The sequence below is a fragment of the Pseudophryne corroboree genome, chromosome 11, assembly GCF_028390025.1.
Source record: "Pseudophryne corroboree isolate aPseCor3 chromosome 11, aPseCor3.hap2, whole genome shotgun sequence".
Taxonomy (NCBI): domain Eukaryota; kingdom Metazoa; phylum Chordata; class Amphibia; order Anura; family Myobatrachidae; genus Pseudophryne; species Pseudophryne corroboree.
Window position 1 is genome coordinate 362320415 of NC_086454.1, and position 16221 is coordinate 362336635.

A 16221-nucleotide genomic window follows, 5' to 3' on the forward strand; every position below is an offset into this window, starting at 1 on the left:
GGGGGATGCACCTGCTGGATAGTTGATGGTGTGCGGGAGCTGGGAGTGGACTGGATGGCTGGGGGGTGTAGATGGATGTGGCTCCAGCCCAGGCACCAGTGCCCCCCTCTGTAATCTCTCCCTGCCTGTAAATCAATGCCTGCTGCTGCAGCGTCTCTCAGTAGCACAACATGCCCATCATGCAAAGATACATTGCTGCACTTTTGTGCAAGAGGTTCTGCAGCAGCATCTGCCAGAGATCCCCATCCCATCACACTACTCCTCATTTTGAGTAGCTTTCCAGACAGTAGTTTGTGCATCCAGGACCACAGAAGCACTGTCCAAAATTCAGTGACAGTAAGAGGTTAATAGTTGTTTTTTTTACATATATCCGTGTGTGTGTGTGTTTGTGTGTGTGTGTGTGTGTGTGTGTGTGTGTGTGTGTGTGTGTGTGGGGGGGGGGGGGGGTAAAGTGCAGATGAGGACTAGATAGGGGTACTGGCTACAGGCTAGTGACATGCATTAGGGAGCACTGTGCATTGTATTTGGCACTTAGGTTTGGGATAGGGGGTGCAGTATGGCAGCGCTGCAATGAGAGACCTGCATGGAATCAGTGGCTGATGAGGAATTAGCACTTATTATTAGAGGGACCTGGGCAGGCAGCAGACACTCTGTGATGTCATCACCATCACGTTGTTGTTTTGTGTTCTGCAGGTAGGAAATATATATCTAGCACTGTATGTAGATAAGAGAATAATTAAGTATATCACTTCTGACCAATCTGCACCCCTGGGGTCTGTTGCATCAACAATAAAATGCATTGTGTCCCCAGCAGCCGCTACTATCCACTGTATACACTGTGCACAGACACCCCACACCCCCCCTTCCCCCATCCCAGCACTGCTAGCCCACGTGGATATCTACCTGTGCCCCCCCCCCCCCCTCCCCCCCATATACACACACTCTGCATGGGGGCTTATTCCATTACACATGGAGGGGGGATCTCTCTTTTCATTTATTATTATGAATCCCATGACATAGGAAACAGATGTCTGCAGGACAGAGATACAGTACAGGGGACACTGTGATTGCAGTGTGACCTCAGTCCTGTGTTACTCATGTCACACAGAGTGACGGTATATTCTACATACAATAATGTAGAACGGATGTATAGCGTCATTGTGTAGTGTATTGTGACTGATGGGATTCCATATGGAGCAGATCGCATTTGCAAAGTGTATGTAGATAGATAGAGAGATAGATAGATAGATAGATAGATAGATAGATAGATAGATAGATAGATAGATAGATAGATAGATAGATGGATGGATGGATGGATGGATGGATGGATGGATGGATAGATAGATAGATAGATAGATAGATAGATAGATAGATAGATAGATAGATAGATAGACAGACAGACAGACACATGCACTTTGCAGCTAGTGTCCAAGTCTTGCATTAACTTCACTTTATCAAGCTTATTACAGTATGTCCCCCTCTGCCTGCATTATAGCATATATTAACTCTTTGCATGCCTATGGGAGGAATTCAATAAGCTGTCTGGTGCATTGTTGTAGACTCCTTTCACGAGGGGTTAAAGTTGACAGCTCTGTCTGGTGACAGGGTGGGCGTGTAAACATGGAGTGGGGTCTCTCAGCCCTGTGAGGATGAGGTAGTGGGTGGAGGAGGAGAGGGGGGCGGGCTGAGCCCTCTGTCTGGGTCACTGCTGCTTACTCTGGCTGCTTCCTCACACTTTCCCGCCTTTTTTTCCTTCTGCAGTGTAATGGCAGTGCAGGGTCTGAGGGTCACAGTGTAATGGCAGTGCAGGGTATGAGGGGCTGTGGTGACAGTGCAGGGTCTGAGGTTTAGTGTAATGGCAGTGCAGGTAACGGCAGTATAATGGCAGTGCATTGTATGAGGGGCAGTGTAATGGCAGTGCAGGGTCTGAGGGTCACAGTGTAATGGCAGTGCAGGGTATGAGGGGCTGTGGTGACAGTGCAGGGTCTGAGGTGGAGTGTAATGGCAGTGCAGGTAACGGCAGTATAATGGCAGTGCATTGTATGAGGGGCAGTGTAATGGCATGCAGGGTCTGAGGGTCACAGTGTAATGGCAGTGCAGGGTATGAGGGGCTGTGGTGACAGTGCAGGGTCTGAGGTGGAGTGTAATGGCAGTGCAGGATTTGAGGTGTTGTAGTGGCAGTGCAGGTAACGGCAGTATAATGGCAGTGCATTGTATGAGGGGCAGTGTAATGGCAGTGCATGGTCTGAGGTGCTGTGGTGGCAGTGCAGGGTCTAAGGGGCTGTATAATGCAAATGCAGGGTCTGAAGGGCAGTGTAATCGAAGTGCGTGGTCTGAGGTACTGTAGTGGCAGTGCAGGGTCTAAGACACTGTGATATGGCAGTGCAGGGTCTGAGACGCTGTGATATGGCGCTGCAGGGTCTGAGACGCTGTGATATGACACTGGAGGGTCTGAGACGCTGTGATATGGCAGTGCAGGGTCAGAGATGCTGTGATATGGCGCTGCAGGGTCTGAGACGCTGTGATATGACACTGCAGGGTCTGAGACGCTGTGATATGGCAGTGCAGGGTCTGAGACGCTTTGATATGGCAGTGCAGGGTCTGAGACGCTGTGATATGGCAGTGCAGGGTCTGAGACGCTGTGATATGGCAGTGCAGGGTCTGAGACTTTGTGATATGGCAGTGCAGGGTCTGAGACTTTGTGATATGGCAGTGCAGGGTCTGAGGGGCTGTGATATGGCAGTGCAGGGTCTGAGGGGCTGTGATATGGCAGTGCAGGTTCTGAGGGGCTGTGATATGGCAGTGCAGGGTCTGAGACGCTGTGATATGGCAGTACCCGGTCTGAGACGCTGTGATATTGCAGTGCAGGGTCTGAGACACTGTGATATGGCAGTGCAGGAACTGAGACGCTGTGATATGGCAGTGCAGGGTCTGAGACGCTGTGATATGGCAGTGCAGGGTCTGAGACGCTGTGATATGGCAGTGCAGGGTATGAGGGTCTGTGATATGGCAGTGCAGGGTCTGAGGGTCTGTGATATGGCAGTGCAGGGTCTGAGACGCTGTGATATGGCAGTGCAGGGTCTGAGACGCTGTGATATGGCAGTGCAGGGTCTGAGGGGCTGTGATATGGCAGTGCAGGGTCTGAGACGCTGTGATAGGGCAGTGCAGGGTCTGAGATGCTGTGATATGGCAGTGCAGGGTCTGAGATGCTGTGATATGGCAGTGCAGGGTCTGAGACGCTGTGATATGGCAGTGCAGGGTCTGAGACGCTGTGATATGGCAGTGCAGGGTCTGAGGGGCTGTGATATGGCAGTGCAGGGTCTGAGACGCTGTGATAGGGCAGTGCAGGGTCTGAGATGCTGTGATATGGCAGTGCAGGGTCTGAGATGCTGTGATATGGCAGTGCAGGGTCTGAGACGCTGTGATATGGCAGTGCAGGGTCTGAGGGGCTGTGATATGGCAGTGCAGGGTCTGAGACGCTGTGATATGGCAGTGCAGGGTCTGAGATGCTGTGATATGGCAGTGCAGGGTCTGAGACGCTGTGATATGGCAGTGCAGGGTCTGAGACGCTGTGATATGGCAGTGCAGGGTCTGAGATGCTGTGATATGGCAGTGCAGGGTCTGAGATGCTGTGATAGGGCAGTGCAGGGTCCGAGATGCTGTGATATGGCAGTGCAGGGTCTGAGGGGCTGTGATAGGGCAGTGCAGGGTCTGAGATGCTGTGATATGGCAGTGCAGGGTCTGAGATGCTGTGATATGGCAGTGCAGGGTCTGAGACGCTGTGATATGGCAGTGCAGGGTCTGAGGGGCTGTGATATGGCAGTGCAGGGTCTGAGACGCTGTGATATGGCAGTGCAGGGTCTGAGATGCTGTGATATGGCAGTGCAGGGTCTGAGACGCTGTGATATGGCAGTGCAGGGTCTGAGATGCTGTGATATGGCAGTGCAGGGTCTGAGACGCTGTGATATGGCAGTGCAGGGTCTGAGATGCTGTGATATGGCAGTGCAGGGTCTGAGGGGCTGTGATATGGCAGTGCAGGGTCTGAGACGCTGTGATAGGGCAGTGCAGGGTCTGAGACGCTGTGATAGGGCAGTGCAGGGTCTGAGACCCCAGAGAGTCACTGTAGGGATGGCCATTAGTGGGTTATTCATGATGGTTGCCATTGATGGTACCATTGATAGCTAACATCGATTGTATGAAACGATCTGCTAGGGAACCAACTATGGTTTCACCCACCGATGGTCATCCTTTCCTAACCATGGAGTGGACTGCTGACCAATCAGTGACTGGAGACAGGGCATCACGGAGGTCGGGGGTGGAGCTATGCTCCGTGACCTGACACAAAGTAGAGGGGAAAGAAAAATATTTGGTTGGTCTTTACAATTGATGGCAGGAAATCATCTGGCTCTCCCCAATCAATGGCTAAAGTATTCAACATCAGCCATAACAATCGATAATTTATAATCATCGATGGTCGATGGCCTTCCCTAAGTCACATTAAGTTTCCCTGTCAGGATGGGAGATAATAAGCAACCCACTCCTTTACTTTACAGAACTCTGGACACAGCTAGCTGAGACGGGTGGTCTTCAGTATGCCGGCGGTCGGGCTCCAGGCGACCAGCATACCGGCGCCGGGAGCCCGACAGCCGGCATACCGTCACTTATTCTCCCTCGTGGGGGTCCACGACCCCCCTGGAGGGAGAATAAAATAGTGTGGTACGCGTAGCGCGCCACCGTGCCCGCAAGGGGCTCATTTGCGCTCGCCACACTGTCGGTAAGCCGGCGGTCGGGCTCCCGGCGCCGGTATGCTGGTCGCCGGGAGCCCGACCGCCGGCATATCGTAGTGAACCCGCTGAGACACATGAACTTTCACTAATACAGCAGCGGCACACTCCACTGGTGACAGCGCAACCCCAATAACGTGCATTCAGTTCTTATGTCATACCCCTTTTCCACTTACGAGCACGGGTCGCAGCCGGGAGCCTGACACGGGAGCTGCCCCCTGCTGCGACCCGTGCTCGGCCCCTTTCCCATCAGCAGTCACAACCCGGCATATGCCGGGTTGGTGACGCTTCTAGTGACGCGGCAGGGGCGGCGCAGGGAGATCACATGATCTCCCAGCGCCGCCCTTCCATACAGTGTAAATGGGAGCCGTGTCGCATCGACACGGCTCCCGTTTACACTACAACCCTACCCGGATCAGTCCCGTGTCCTACCCAGGTAAATAGCCGGGTAGGATTCACGGGTCACTTGATCCGGGTTTACCCTTTTCCACTTGCAAAAAACACGGGTAAATGCGCGCCCCCGTGCATTTACCCGTGTTTTTTGAGCTAGTGGAAAAGGGGTATAGTTATTAGTTATACCACACACACTATTTACTAAGAGATAATATGCCAGTCAGCAGCTAATACACCGCACGCAGACTGCACACTCAAGGTCAGAAAATAAAGACATTCTTTATAGGAAGTAGAGGTTTATTTTATCAGCCTGGTGGGTTGTTTCTTGTAAATGACTCGCTGTAATGTCATTATTCTGCATCCTATTATTCCAAATATTTCCATCAGCCCTACCCATGGAATCTGCAAAAACTGTGACTTTTCTTCTTTTTACCACAAGACTTCTTTTTTCTAATTAACCATTTCCATGCTTGTCCCATCTGTCAGTGTCTGGCTGATAGGAAAGAACTATAGCCATCAAAATGTCTTAGTGATGACCTAGCTGATCTACAGTACAGTGTGACTCTTCCAGGCCTATGCCACAACTGCGGAACACTTAAGATCATCTTTTTTTTTCTTCTGTAAAAAGAAGAATATATATATATATATATATATATATATATGTACATACATATATATATATTTGTCCTACTGATATATCTATAATTTCTTCACTAAGCTTGCATCTGGATGTGAGCAATACTGCATATGTGTAATTTTTTTCTGTGTGTGTATATACGTATATATATATATGAGAGAGAGAGCGACATAGAGATAACCCTATATATATATAGATATATATAGATATATATATAGATATAGATATATATATCATACATCCCATTCAGTTTTGTCATGTGTAGGGACACACTATGCAGTATATACACTGCATGTGTGTATATGATGTTCTTGATGACTTGGTGGTGTATACAATTTATTTTGTTGTGTATATAATCCTTTGTCAAAGTGCTTTGAATCTGGTTTTAGTAAGTTCAGCCGCTTCTATAGTATCTAACCTCAGGGATTTGCCTGAAGCCATTTTTTTCCATTGAAAACACATTACTATTAATCAAAACATTTTGTCCTGGGACAGTGCAGAGCGGGTGACTGGAACTGCGCTCTCTGGAGTAATCTGTAAATGGGTTTCAGCTTTGTTTTCTTAGTAACTGACTTCAAAACTGCATTACTTTAAGATTTTAATTGACCTTTTCGCACATATATTTCATTTTGGTATTTATTCTTTATTTTCACTGATGCTTCCAAGCTGCCGATTTATTAATACAGACTTTGATCATTATTCTGACTGTAACATTTATATTAGGTATTTGATTGACACCCAGTTCTACGTCTTTCTCTTGTTGCAAGGTAGCGTTATCTAGATTAGGAAAGATCTACAAAATATCCTGAGTTCTGTTGGTAACTATCAGAAATGTTTGTGCAGTCCAGATGCAGACGGGATGTGTATTTAATCTATATTTCACTGTCACTACAGCGAGTCTTATTTCTCGGTCTTTAGAATCTCACTGTAAATGTATTCATTTATTTATTAACAGTTTCTTTTATAACGTAGCAAATTCCGTTGCGCTTTACATTGGACGCAATGATAAAACAAAACTGGTTAATAACAAACAGTCATAGATATAGGAAGGCCCTGCTCGCAAGCTTACAATCTATAGATGACTATAGTTATTGGGATTTCTACAATACTTAGGTCTTGTTAGACTGCCTCCTTTTAAGGCGGCAGAGCGACAATTTGCAACTTCAACGTTGCATCTGGTATTCACGAAACACACATTATTTGCTTCCGCATGTTTTTTTTATTTTATTTTTATTACTTTTTATGGTTTGAAGCTGCAAAAGTTTAACAGGTGTCAAAACAAAATTACAGTGACAGCTAGAACCCCCGGTGATAAAATCTAAATGTGTTTTTCGATGGGAGCTATTTCCCACACCCTTTCAGTGCCAGTAAAGGGCAAATCTAGATGTCCCAAAGGGCTCTGCAGTATTCTGCATAACCAGTCCTCATTCTCTGATCAGCCTGTCTCTTGTTAGTGGTTGCCTAAGAGAAAGGGGAGAATAACGAGGAAGGGGAGAATAACGAGGAAAGGGAGAATAACGAGGAAAGGGGAGAATAACGAGGAAGGGGAGAATAACGAGTAACGAGGAAAGGGAGAATAACGAGGAAGGGGAGAATAACGAGGAAGGGGAGAATAACGAAGAAGGGGAGAATAACGAGGAAAGGGAGAATAACGAGGAAGGGGAGGATAACGAGGAAGGGGAGAATAACGAGGAACCATTTTTATTTTAGAACTTTAACCTCTCTCTGATCTAACGGGACAGAGAACTGGAACCCCATGTCCCCATAGCATCTTCATGGGTTAAGATAAAAGAAAGGCATACGTAATAGTAACATCACCACTGCCACCGTCCAGGGCATGCCACTGCATGGTACTGATCATCTGCAGCGGCCCCTCCTGACTGCTCATCACTCTGCTGCCTCCTGTTATATGAATATCTTTTGGAATAGATTGGATATCGCCCTAGGATCAGATAAGTTCTTCGTGAGTTGGCACTTTTTGGAGCTAGGAAGTAAGTGCGTTAATTGGGCGAGATTATGACATGCTTTGGGGAAGAGCCGGGAATAATCTCTTAACTTTCTATCTCAAGGCACAATGCAGGGAACTTGTCTGTGATACATTGTAGAGGTTCTCATGGTCACTGGTGAGAGTTTTTCTAGATGTACTGTGTATTACCCTTCTTTTACCGTGTTCCGAATAGAGTAAAAGTTTATTGTCTATCCCTTGTTTCCAGTATGTTCACATGGCAGATGATTACAATTAATGTAATAGATTGTGGAATAGGTCATACCATTTTCTTTTAAAATATGGGTGTGTATATGTTTGTTTTATGTATATATATATCTATATATATATATATATGCACTCACAAATGACATTTTCACAGGTTAAAGCAATACAAGAGGGTTTCAGCACTGAAATATGCTGTTCACAAGAGTTACTATACTATATTGTTAATATAGATTAATATTCTTTTTTAGTTTGCTCTCTATAGCCCACGTTGACACTTGATCATGTATTTACACTGCTTTGGCGATCTGTACTGTGTTTAAAGTGTATATTTTTTTCAATTTACATTTGTTTTTGTCGATAATCAGCTTGTGTACTCCGAACGTTTCATCCAACATGTGTAGGATTTTGATGCTTCTCAAATGTGTATTTTTGCAGAATTCAACAGCTATCGGTAGCAGAATCTGTTTTTTGGGGGGGTAATGGAAAACATAGAAATACATATATATATATATATATATATAGAGAGAGAGAGAGAGAGAGAGAGAGAGAGATAAATAGATATAGATAGATATTTTTCCCCCTGATTCTTAATTACTTTACTAATCGTTAAATCGCGGCACTTGTACCGTGTTGTATGACATGCTCTGCACTGCTGTAGTCTGTAGCGCGGACAGGCCTGTAACGTGACCTGAGTAACATCACTTGTCTCCCCGGGGCGCCAGCTGTGCTCGGCAATCACACGGTTAATCAGTTGAAAGAACTTCTATTTATTTCCCCGGCAGTGAAGGAGAGATGATCTGCGGAGCTGCGGCCAGGCACGGCACCCATACAGGGCTATACTGCAGCAGTACCTGCTCATGTTCTCTGCTCTTTTCCTGGTGTAGGTGAAGCATCAAAAGAGACATTTCCTCCATTGTGCATCATTTATGATGTGGTGTATACAAAATCAATGTTGATTGCTGCGATCTGTAGCTTGCTGCCCGGCTAATCGCGTTGTATTTTTCTTATATTCGTACTGAAGTGAAAACAGAGTACCATGGAACGCCAGCTTTCATATTTATTTTTATTTATTTGCATTAAGTTATATTTAGGCACGAAAAATCGCCTGATACGTTAAAACGCCGGCGGTAGGTAGTGACGCCATTCCAGAGTAGCTGTGGAACACATCTCATCCCATAATATGTAAGTTGTTACTTGTCCCGTGAAGCCTAAACTCAGTGTACGTATTTACGCAGAGCAAGACGTCGTGCATTAAGCAGCAGTGTTTCATGCCGACGTGCAGTGTATTGCAAGAGTTAAAGGGCTGGATGTATCTAGAACAACCGGATCAAAATACCATCCCCCCCCCACTCTTATTTACCATAATGATTTCTCAATGTACTAACCCTTCTACATCCCCACACCCACCCTCTTTGCATTTATCCTTGTAAGTATTGTAGCACTCTCTTTTAAAGAAAAGTTAATTATCGAGCAAGTCAATATTTTTTTCTTACTAACATATTCTTTGCATTTAAGTGTTCGCCTGGGCAACGGCATATTAATCAAAGTGTTTTAGGCTAATTGTTGAGCAGGTGCATTAAACAGGAAATAAATGCATGGATTATAAAATAGGCTTCACATAACATCTGCACAGTGTTGTGGTTTTTTTGTGTGTCTTAGCAATACTAAGCATATGCACAAAATATATCTAAAATGATATCACTAATGAGAGCCACTCGGGTCCACATCACTACATTCATATGTCTTATGGAAGGACCTTTAAACTATGAGGTGTTGTGTATTATGTGGAGTGTGCGCAACATGGGAAATTGTTATTCCTCTCTAGTGCAATTCATATCTCACCTATCAGAGGTTTCCATGACAATCACGCTATTGCATACAGTAACACATTTGTGATTCCGATGCAGAAATTATAATATTTTAGTCAAAAAGGCCTTTGTGATAGCTACTCCCACTGGACTGTGGTTGTAGGCTGGGAATTAAAGAACCTTCCTGTGTTTCTTAAGTGGGAATTGTGTGACATTTAGCACAGAGCAAAATGTATACAAATAGATATTATCAATGAACGTACGTAGCCTTACCTTCAGCAGCAATTTTATATATATATATATATATATATATATACATATATATATATATATATATAATATTTTTTCTAAACTTGTAGATAGTTCAAGCGAAGAAAATGTATGGACTAGTACACCCGATGACGGGTGATTATTTTGCCTGGATTGTTCGGTTTAGGTGCAGAGGAGAAAGTTTGTTAGACAACTCCTTGGCTATGCGGGTGTGGTTCATTGGCTCGATCCTAACTAGGTCGACAGTCATTAGGTCGACCACTGTTGGTCGACAGTGACTAAGTCAACACCTGAAATTGGTCGACGTGACATCAGGTCGACGTGGAAAAAAGGTCAACGTGAGTTTTTGAAATTTTTTGGTGTCGTTTTCTTCGTTAAGTGACCGGGAACCCCAATTAGTGCACAGTGTCCATTTGCATGGCGGGAAAACTTCGGGCAAGGTGACTATTCCCAACTGTAGTCCACGTGGATCGTAAAGTATGAAAAATATCAAAAAATTTAAAAATTTGTTAAAAAAACTCACGTCGACCTTTGCCATGTCAACTTGCTGACCATGTTGACCTAAAGACCAGGTCGAGCTAAAGCATGTCAACCATGTTGGTTATGCCTCTTCTGAAACCACTGTCTGTACGATGAAGATCAAACCCCTCAGTACCTTCATGCATGACATGCTCCTCGTACAACAACCTGAAGAAGTTTTCAATTTGTAGGTGGACCTTTGAGAGTGTCAATGGCAGCTGATTGGATAGTTTTCTTTGGCTTGACCAATCAGCTGTCATTGACAGCCTTGTACTGTACTGCCAAGCTTCAGAAGTCTTCATGCTGTTGAGCCTGGAAAAGTAGAGGTGCAGAATGACCAAAGATCCCATCGGCAGTACTACACTTGGACGTAGGGGTTTGCTGAAAAAGGGGGTGACTTTTCTATAAATAGAAAAGGTTTATATTATGATATTGTCTTGGTTTTTAGATCGTAGAACAAGTGTTCACATGAGATGACCCACATGTGGTACTGTTTATCTTTTACCCTTCACTGACAGATTCCATATAAAACAGATTCAGCATGAATACAAAGAGGGGGTATAGTTTTATTATATACAGTAGGTATTCAGTTTTAGGTTATCTGTGGGCCAGTCCAGGTAGTATGACGCTGTATAATGGTTTTGGGTCATGTGTAGGCTGTGGTTTGCCTGCTCCCTGTGTCACTAAGCTAGGCTTTCCCTGTTTCCTGGCCTGTACTTATGGCTGACGTTAGTTGTTTTTGCTTTGTAATCTCCCTAACTTGCAAGACTTGTGCATAGAAACAAGTGCGGTGACTTAACTCACAGTATAATGGTGATGTGATTTGCGTCATTGCTCTACAGTGTGCAGTGTGATGCAAATTACATCATGAGGCCCTGCCCCTGATGTCAGAGAGGTTCCTCCCGCTTCTCCCAGTGGTAAGTGCTGCAAAGCCGGGAAAAATGCTATACCTACTGGTATTTATACTAGTGCCGCATTTTTCTCTCTAAGTTTTGCTTGTGTGTATGTAACCGAATCAGGAATGCCTACAATAGCGGTACAGAAGGGTGCTTGAGATGACAACTTTTTGGTGGAATGAGATAATGCAAATGGCTTAAAAGGGTGGAGAGGGAACATTTTTTGGGGGGAGGGCACAAAGCCATTTTCACTACTCAAAACAACTTGAATTTTCCACCAGCTCTGAGCTGGCGGTGGTCAGAGGTTCTCAACCAGTACTTTTAATTTAACGCGTTTTGCATCTTCCAGTTTCACTTTGAGGGTGAAACGCGTTTCTAATCACAAATTCCTGACGTCACGAAAAGCTTCAAACAACCGAGTGGCCACATGTAATAAAGATGTCAATTGATTTAAGCTGGAATGATGTTAAGATGAGCAGTATTTTAAGAGAAACCTGGAAAAGCTCAGTTTAATGAAAGAGATAGGTTGGACTTTGATACATATTGATGTTAATCTGTTTAATAACGTAAGGTTTGGTCAAAAGTTATACTATATTTAGTATCTCTTTGATATAACTGAGTGTGTATATTCTTAGTAATTGTACATGAACAGCGTTATGTTATATTGTGAAAAAAGAAAAAATACTGCGCCACAGATGGAAATAAAATCCTTTTTTAACCCAACAGATATGGCTAAGCTATATTAAACACTCCCTGTCTATAGGGCGTCAGCTGGTCCCCCAAATAAAATCGGGATGGTAAACCCCTGAAATGATTTGTGTTTATGAAAGGAAGTGATGAATGGTAGCGACCAATGGTGCTTATAAATAATTACAAGATATTTAAAAAATATATGTAAAAAGTAAACATTTATTTAAAATTTTTAACAAAACTTTTTCTAAAAATTGGATAAAAAGCAAATACACATTCATATAAAAGCAATAAAGTGCAAAAGTATTAAAGTGCTTATCTGAGTCAGAGGTCACTTAGATGCCCAACGCGTTTCGTCATAGAGACTTCATCAAGTGACCTCTGACTCAGATAAGCACTTTAATACTTTTGTACTTTATTGCTTTTATATGAATGTGTATTTGCTTTTTATCCCATTTTTAGAAAAAGTTTTGTTAAAAATTTTAAATAAATGTTTTCTTTTTACATATATTTTTTAAATATCTTGTAATTATTTATGAACACCATTGGTCGCTACCCCCCATCCCTTCCTTTCATAAGCGTTATATTATAATGCACATATTTTCCTAATGAACATGCGACGTACTGTTTATGCTGTGATAATTAATAGGTGTTTATGTGTAAATTTCACCTGTGTATTCTATAACGGTGATGTTCTTAGTGGAAGTATCATACAGTGGAGTTCAGAATTGCCTTATAATGGGTTGTTGTTTGTTTCTGGAGTGACTTAGGGGTCTATTTACTAAACCTTGGATGGAGGTAAAGTGGACGAAGATAAAGTATCAGCCAATCAGATTCTAACATTCATTTTTCAAACACAGCCTGTGACATGGCAGTTAGAAGCTGATTGGCTGGTACTTTATCTCCATCTAAGGCTTAGTAAATAGACCCCTTAGAACGCAAACAATTCTACGAGCTAGCTGTAACTGTAAGACTTTATTTCTGGTCGCATGTTGACACAAAGTTGTGGTTTCAATCACAAACATTGTTTTCTCATCAGTCTCTACTCAAAGTTACACAAACTGCGTCACATCTGTTTCCCAGACCTTTACTTATCTTTACGGAATTTGTTTTTGTTGCAGGTAGAACAAAAAAATCCCAAATAATCTGCATGTCCGTAGTTTACCGTAACAGTGGCATTACGTATATAAAATGACATAACGGAACAGCAAGCGAGTTTCATAGACAGATGAATGGGAGGAGATTGAGGTGGATGTTTGATGACTTACAGAGTGGCAGACCCGTAGGTTCCAAACTTTTACTTGCAAGTAGAGATGTGCAAATCCCAGCTATTGCCATAAACCTGCAGCTCCCCAGTTACTCCTACAAGCGTCTCGTTAGCTTATGCAAGGATGGAGAAGCACTCATAAAACCAGAATAGAGGCACTACAACCTTGTTAATTGGAGATAATCAACTTTTCACAGACTATTAAGAACTATGGCTTTAAGATGTTAGTTTAACGCATGGACAATAAAGTATGTAGATACTTGTAATTAACAAAGACTTAAAGTAAACAAAAAAAACTCACAATTTTAATAACACTTAGTTTTTTTTTGTGTTGCAGTAGCAGGGGGAAAAATAGAACATTTTCACTGAATAAAGCCTTAATTGGATATTTTTATGTTAAATAAAGTCATTTTTAGAGATTTTCTCATAAGTGTCAGAAATGCGATCCAAATTATGCATTTCTTTTTTTTTTTACCGGTCTAAAAATAAAACATTGCTGAAGGGATTAAGAGCCATTTTCTGTCATAGACAAGATAGAAAACATTGCAATCAGGCTGACACGTCGTATACTTAGTCTCAGTCTCTGGTGATTTCAAGTGACCAAGATGCTTAACCTCTATCTGAACAGCAAGGATCAAGTTGGAAAGGCTGATACATTGTAGCGAACAGGCAGATCCCCTCCGCTGTATACAGGGAGTTATGTGTGCATGTGTTTCAGTAGAAATATATACATATAATTCTCCTGCTGGATGTTTCTATCTATCTATCTATCTATCTATCTATCTATCTATCTATCTATCTATCTATCTAACTGTCTGTCTGTCTGTCTGTCTGTCTGTCTGTCTGTCTGTCTATTCTATCTTCCTCTATATATCATATCTATGTTATTTCTATATATCATATTTATCTATATTATATCCATCTATCTATCTGGCTATCTATATTATGTATATAATATCAATCTATAATATAACTATATAGCTATCTATTTATATAATATCTATCTCTAATCTATTAATCATATATCTATTTATCTCTATCATATCTATCTATCTATCTATCTATCTATCTATCTATCTATCTATCTATATATATATATATATATATATATATATACTAGCTGGAGTACCCGGCGTTGCCCGGGATTTTAAGAATGTTTGTTTACAAAAATGAATAGAAATATTAAACACACAGTATAAATAGCATAGTATAAAAAAGCATGTAAAATGCTATACACATCAATAAAATGAAAACCCAATGCGCTGCTGGGGACCCTGCTACTTCCACTATATAACTCTCAGTCTGTGGCTTCCTGCTGCCTCCATTCCCCTCCTCACATGGTAGCACTGTCCCTGTCACATGCAGCCATGTCCTCACTGACACATCACTCATCTCCTGATATTCTCTGTGCTGCTGGGGACCCTGCTCCTCCCACTATATGACTCTCAGTCTGTGGCTTCCTGCTGCCTCCATTCCCCTCCTCACATCATGTCACTGCCCCTGTCACATGCAGCCCGGCCTTCACTGACACATCGCTCATCTCCTGATATACTCTGTGCTGCTGGGGACCCTGCTCCTCCCACTATATAACTCTCAGTCTGTGGCTTCCTGCTGCCTCCATTCCCCTCCTCACATCACGTCACTGCCCCTGTCACATGCAGCCCTGTCCTCACTAACACATCACTCATCTCCTGATATACTCTGTGCTGCTGGGGACCCTGCTCCTCCCACTATATAACTCTCAGTCTGTGGCTTCCTGCTGCCTCCATTCCCCTCCTCACATCATGTCACTGCCCCTGTCACATGCAGCCCTGTCCTCACTGACACATCACTCATCTCCTGATATACTCTGTGCTGCTGGGGACCCTGCTCCTCCCACTATATAACTCTCAGTCGGTGGCTTCCTGCTGTCTCCATTCCCCTCCTCACATCATGTCACTGCCCCTGTCACATGCAGCCCTGTCCTTACTGACACATCACTCATCTCCTGATATACTCTGTGCTGCTGGGGACCCTGCTCCTCCCACTATATAACTCTCAGTCTTTGGCTTCCCGCTGTCTCCAGTCCCCTCCTCACATCATGTCATTGCCCCTGTCACATGCAGCCCTGCCCTCACTGACACATCACTAATCTCCTGATATGCTCTGTGCTGCTGGGCACTCTGCTCCTCCTATATAACTCTCAGTCTGTGGCTTCCTGCTGTCTCCATTCCCCTCCTCACATCATGTCACTGCCCCTGTCACATGCAGCCCTGTCCTCACTGACACATCACTCATCTCCTGATATACTCTGTGCTGCTGGAGAACCCTGCTCCTCCCACTATATAACTCTCAGTCTGTGGCTTCCTGCTGCCTCCATTCCCCTCCTCACATCATGTCACTGCCCCTGTCACATGCAGCCCTGTCCTCACTGACACATCACTCATCTCCTGATATACTTTGTGCTGCTGGGGACCCTGCTCCTCCGACTATATAACTCTCAGTCTGTGGCTTCCTGCTGCCTCCATTCCCCTCCTCACATCATGTTACTGCCCCTGCCCCATGCAGCCCTGTCATCACTGAAATATCATGCATGTCCTGATATACACTGTGCTGCTGGCCCACCCCTAGGGGTGCTAGTGGTGTCTTACCCCCACAGTGTTTGTTCTCAGCTTGTAAGTCAGATGTGTAGCAAGTTTGTTGTAAATTGGACTAGGCATTCTGGAGTTATGCTGTCTCCTGAAATACTCTGTGCTGCTGCCCCAC

General features: G+C 43.8%; 1 protein-coding gene across 7 annotated transcripts in view; it reads left to right on the top strand.

The window, feature by feature from the left end:
• ZNF536 (zinc finger protein 536) overlaps window positions 1-16221 on the top strand; it is a 1069084-nt gene that overhangs the window by 188893 nt on the left and 863970 nt on the right. The window contains exon 1 of one of the 7 annotated variants that reach the window (XM_063946049.1): window positions 7742-7805. The exons of the other annotated variants lie outside the window; for them this stretch is intronic. The gene's annotated coding sequence lies outside the window, so the exon portion shown is untranslated. Of the gene's footprint in view, window positions 1-7741; window positions 7806-16221 lie in introns of those variants that run through there. 7 annotated transcript variants of the gene reach the window in all.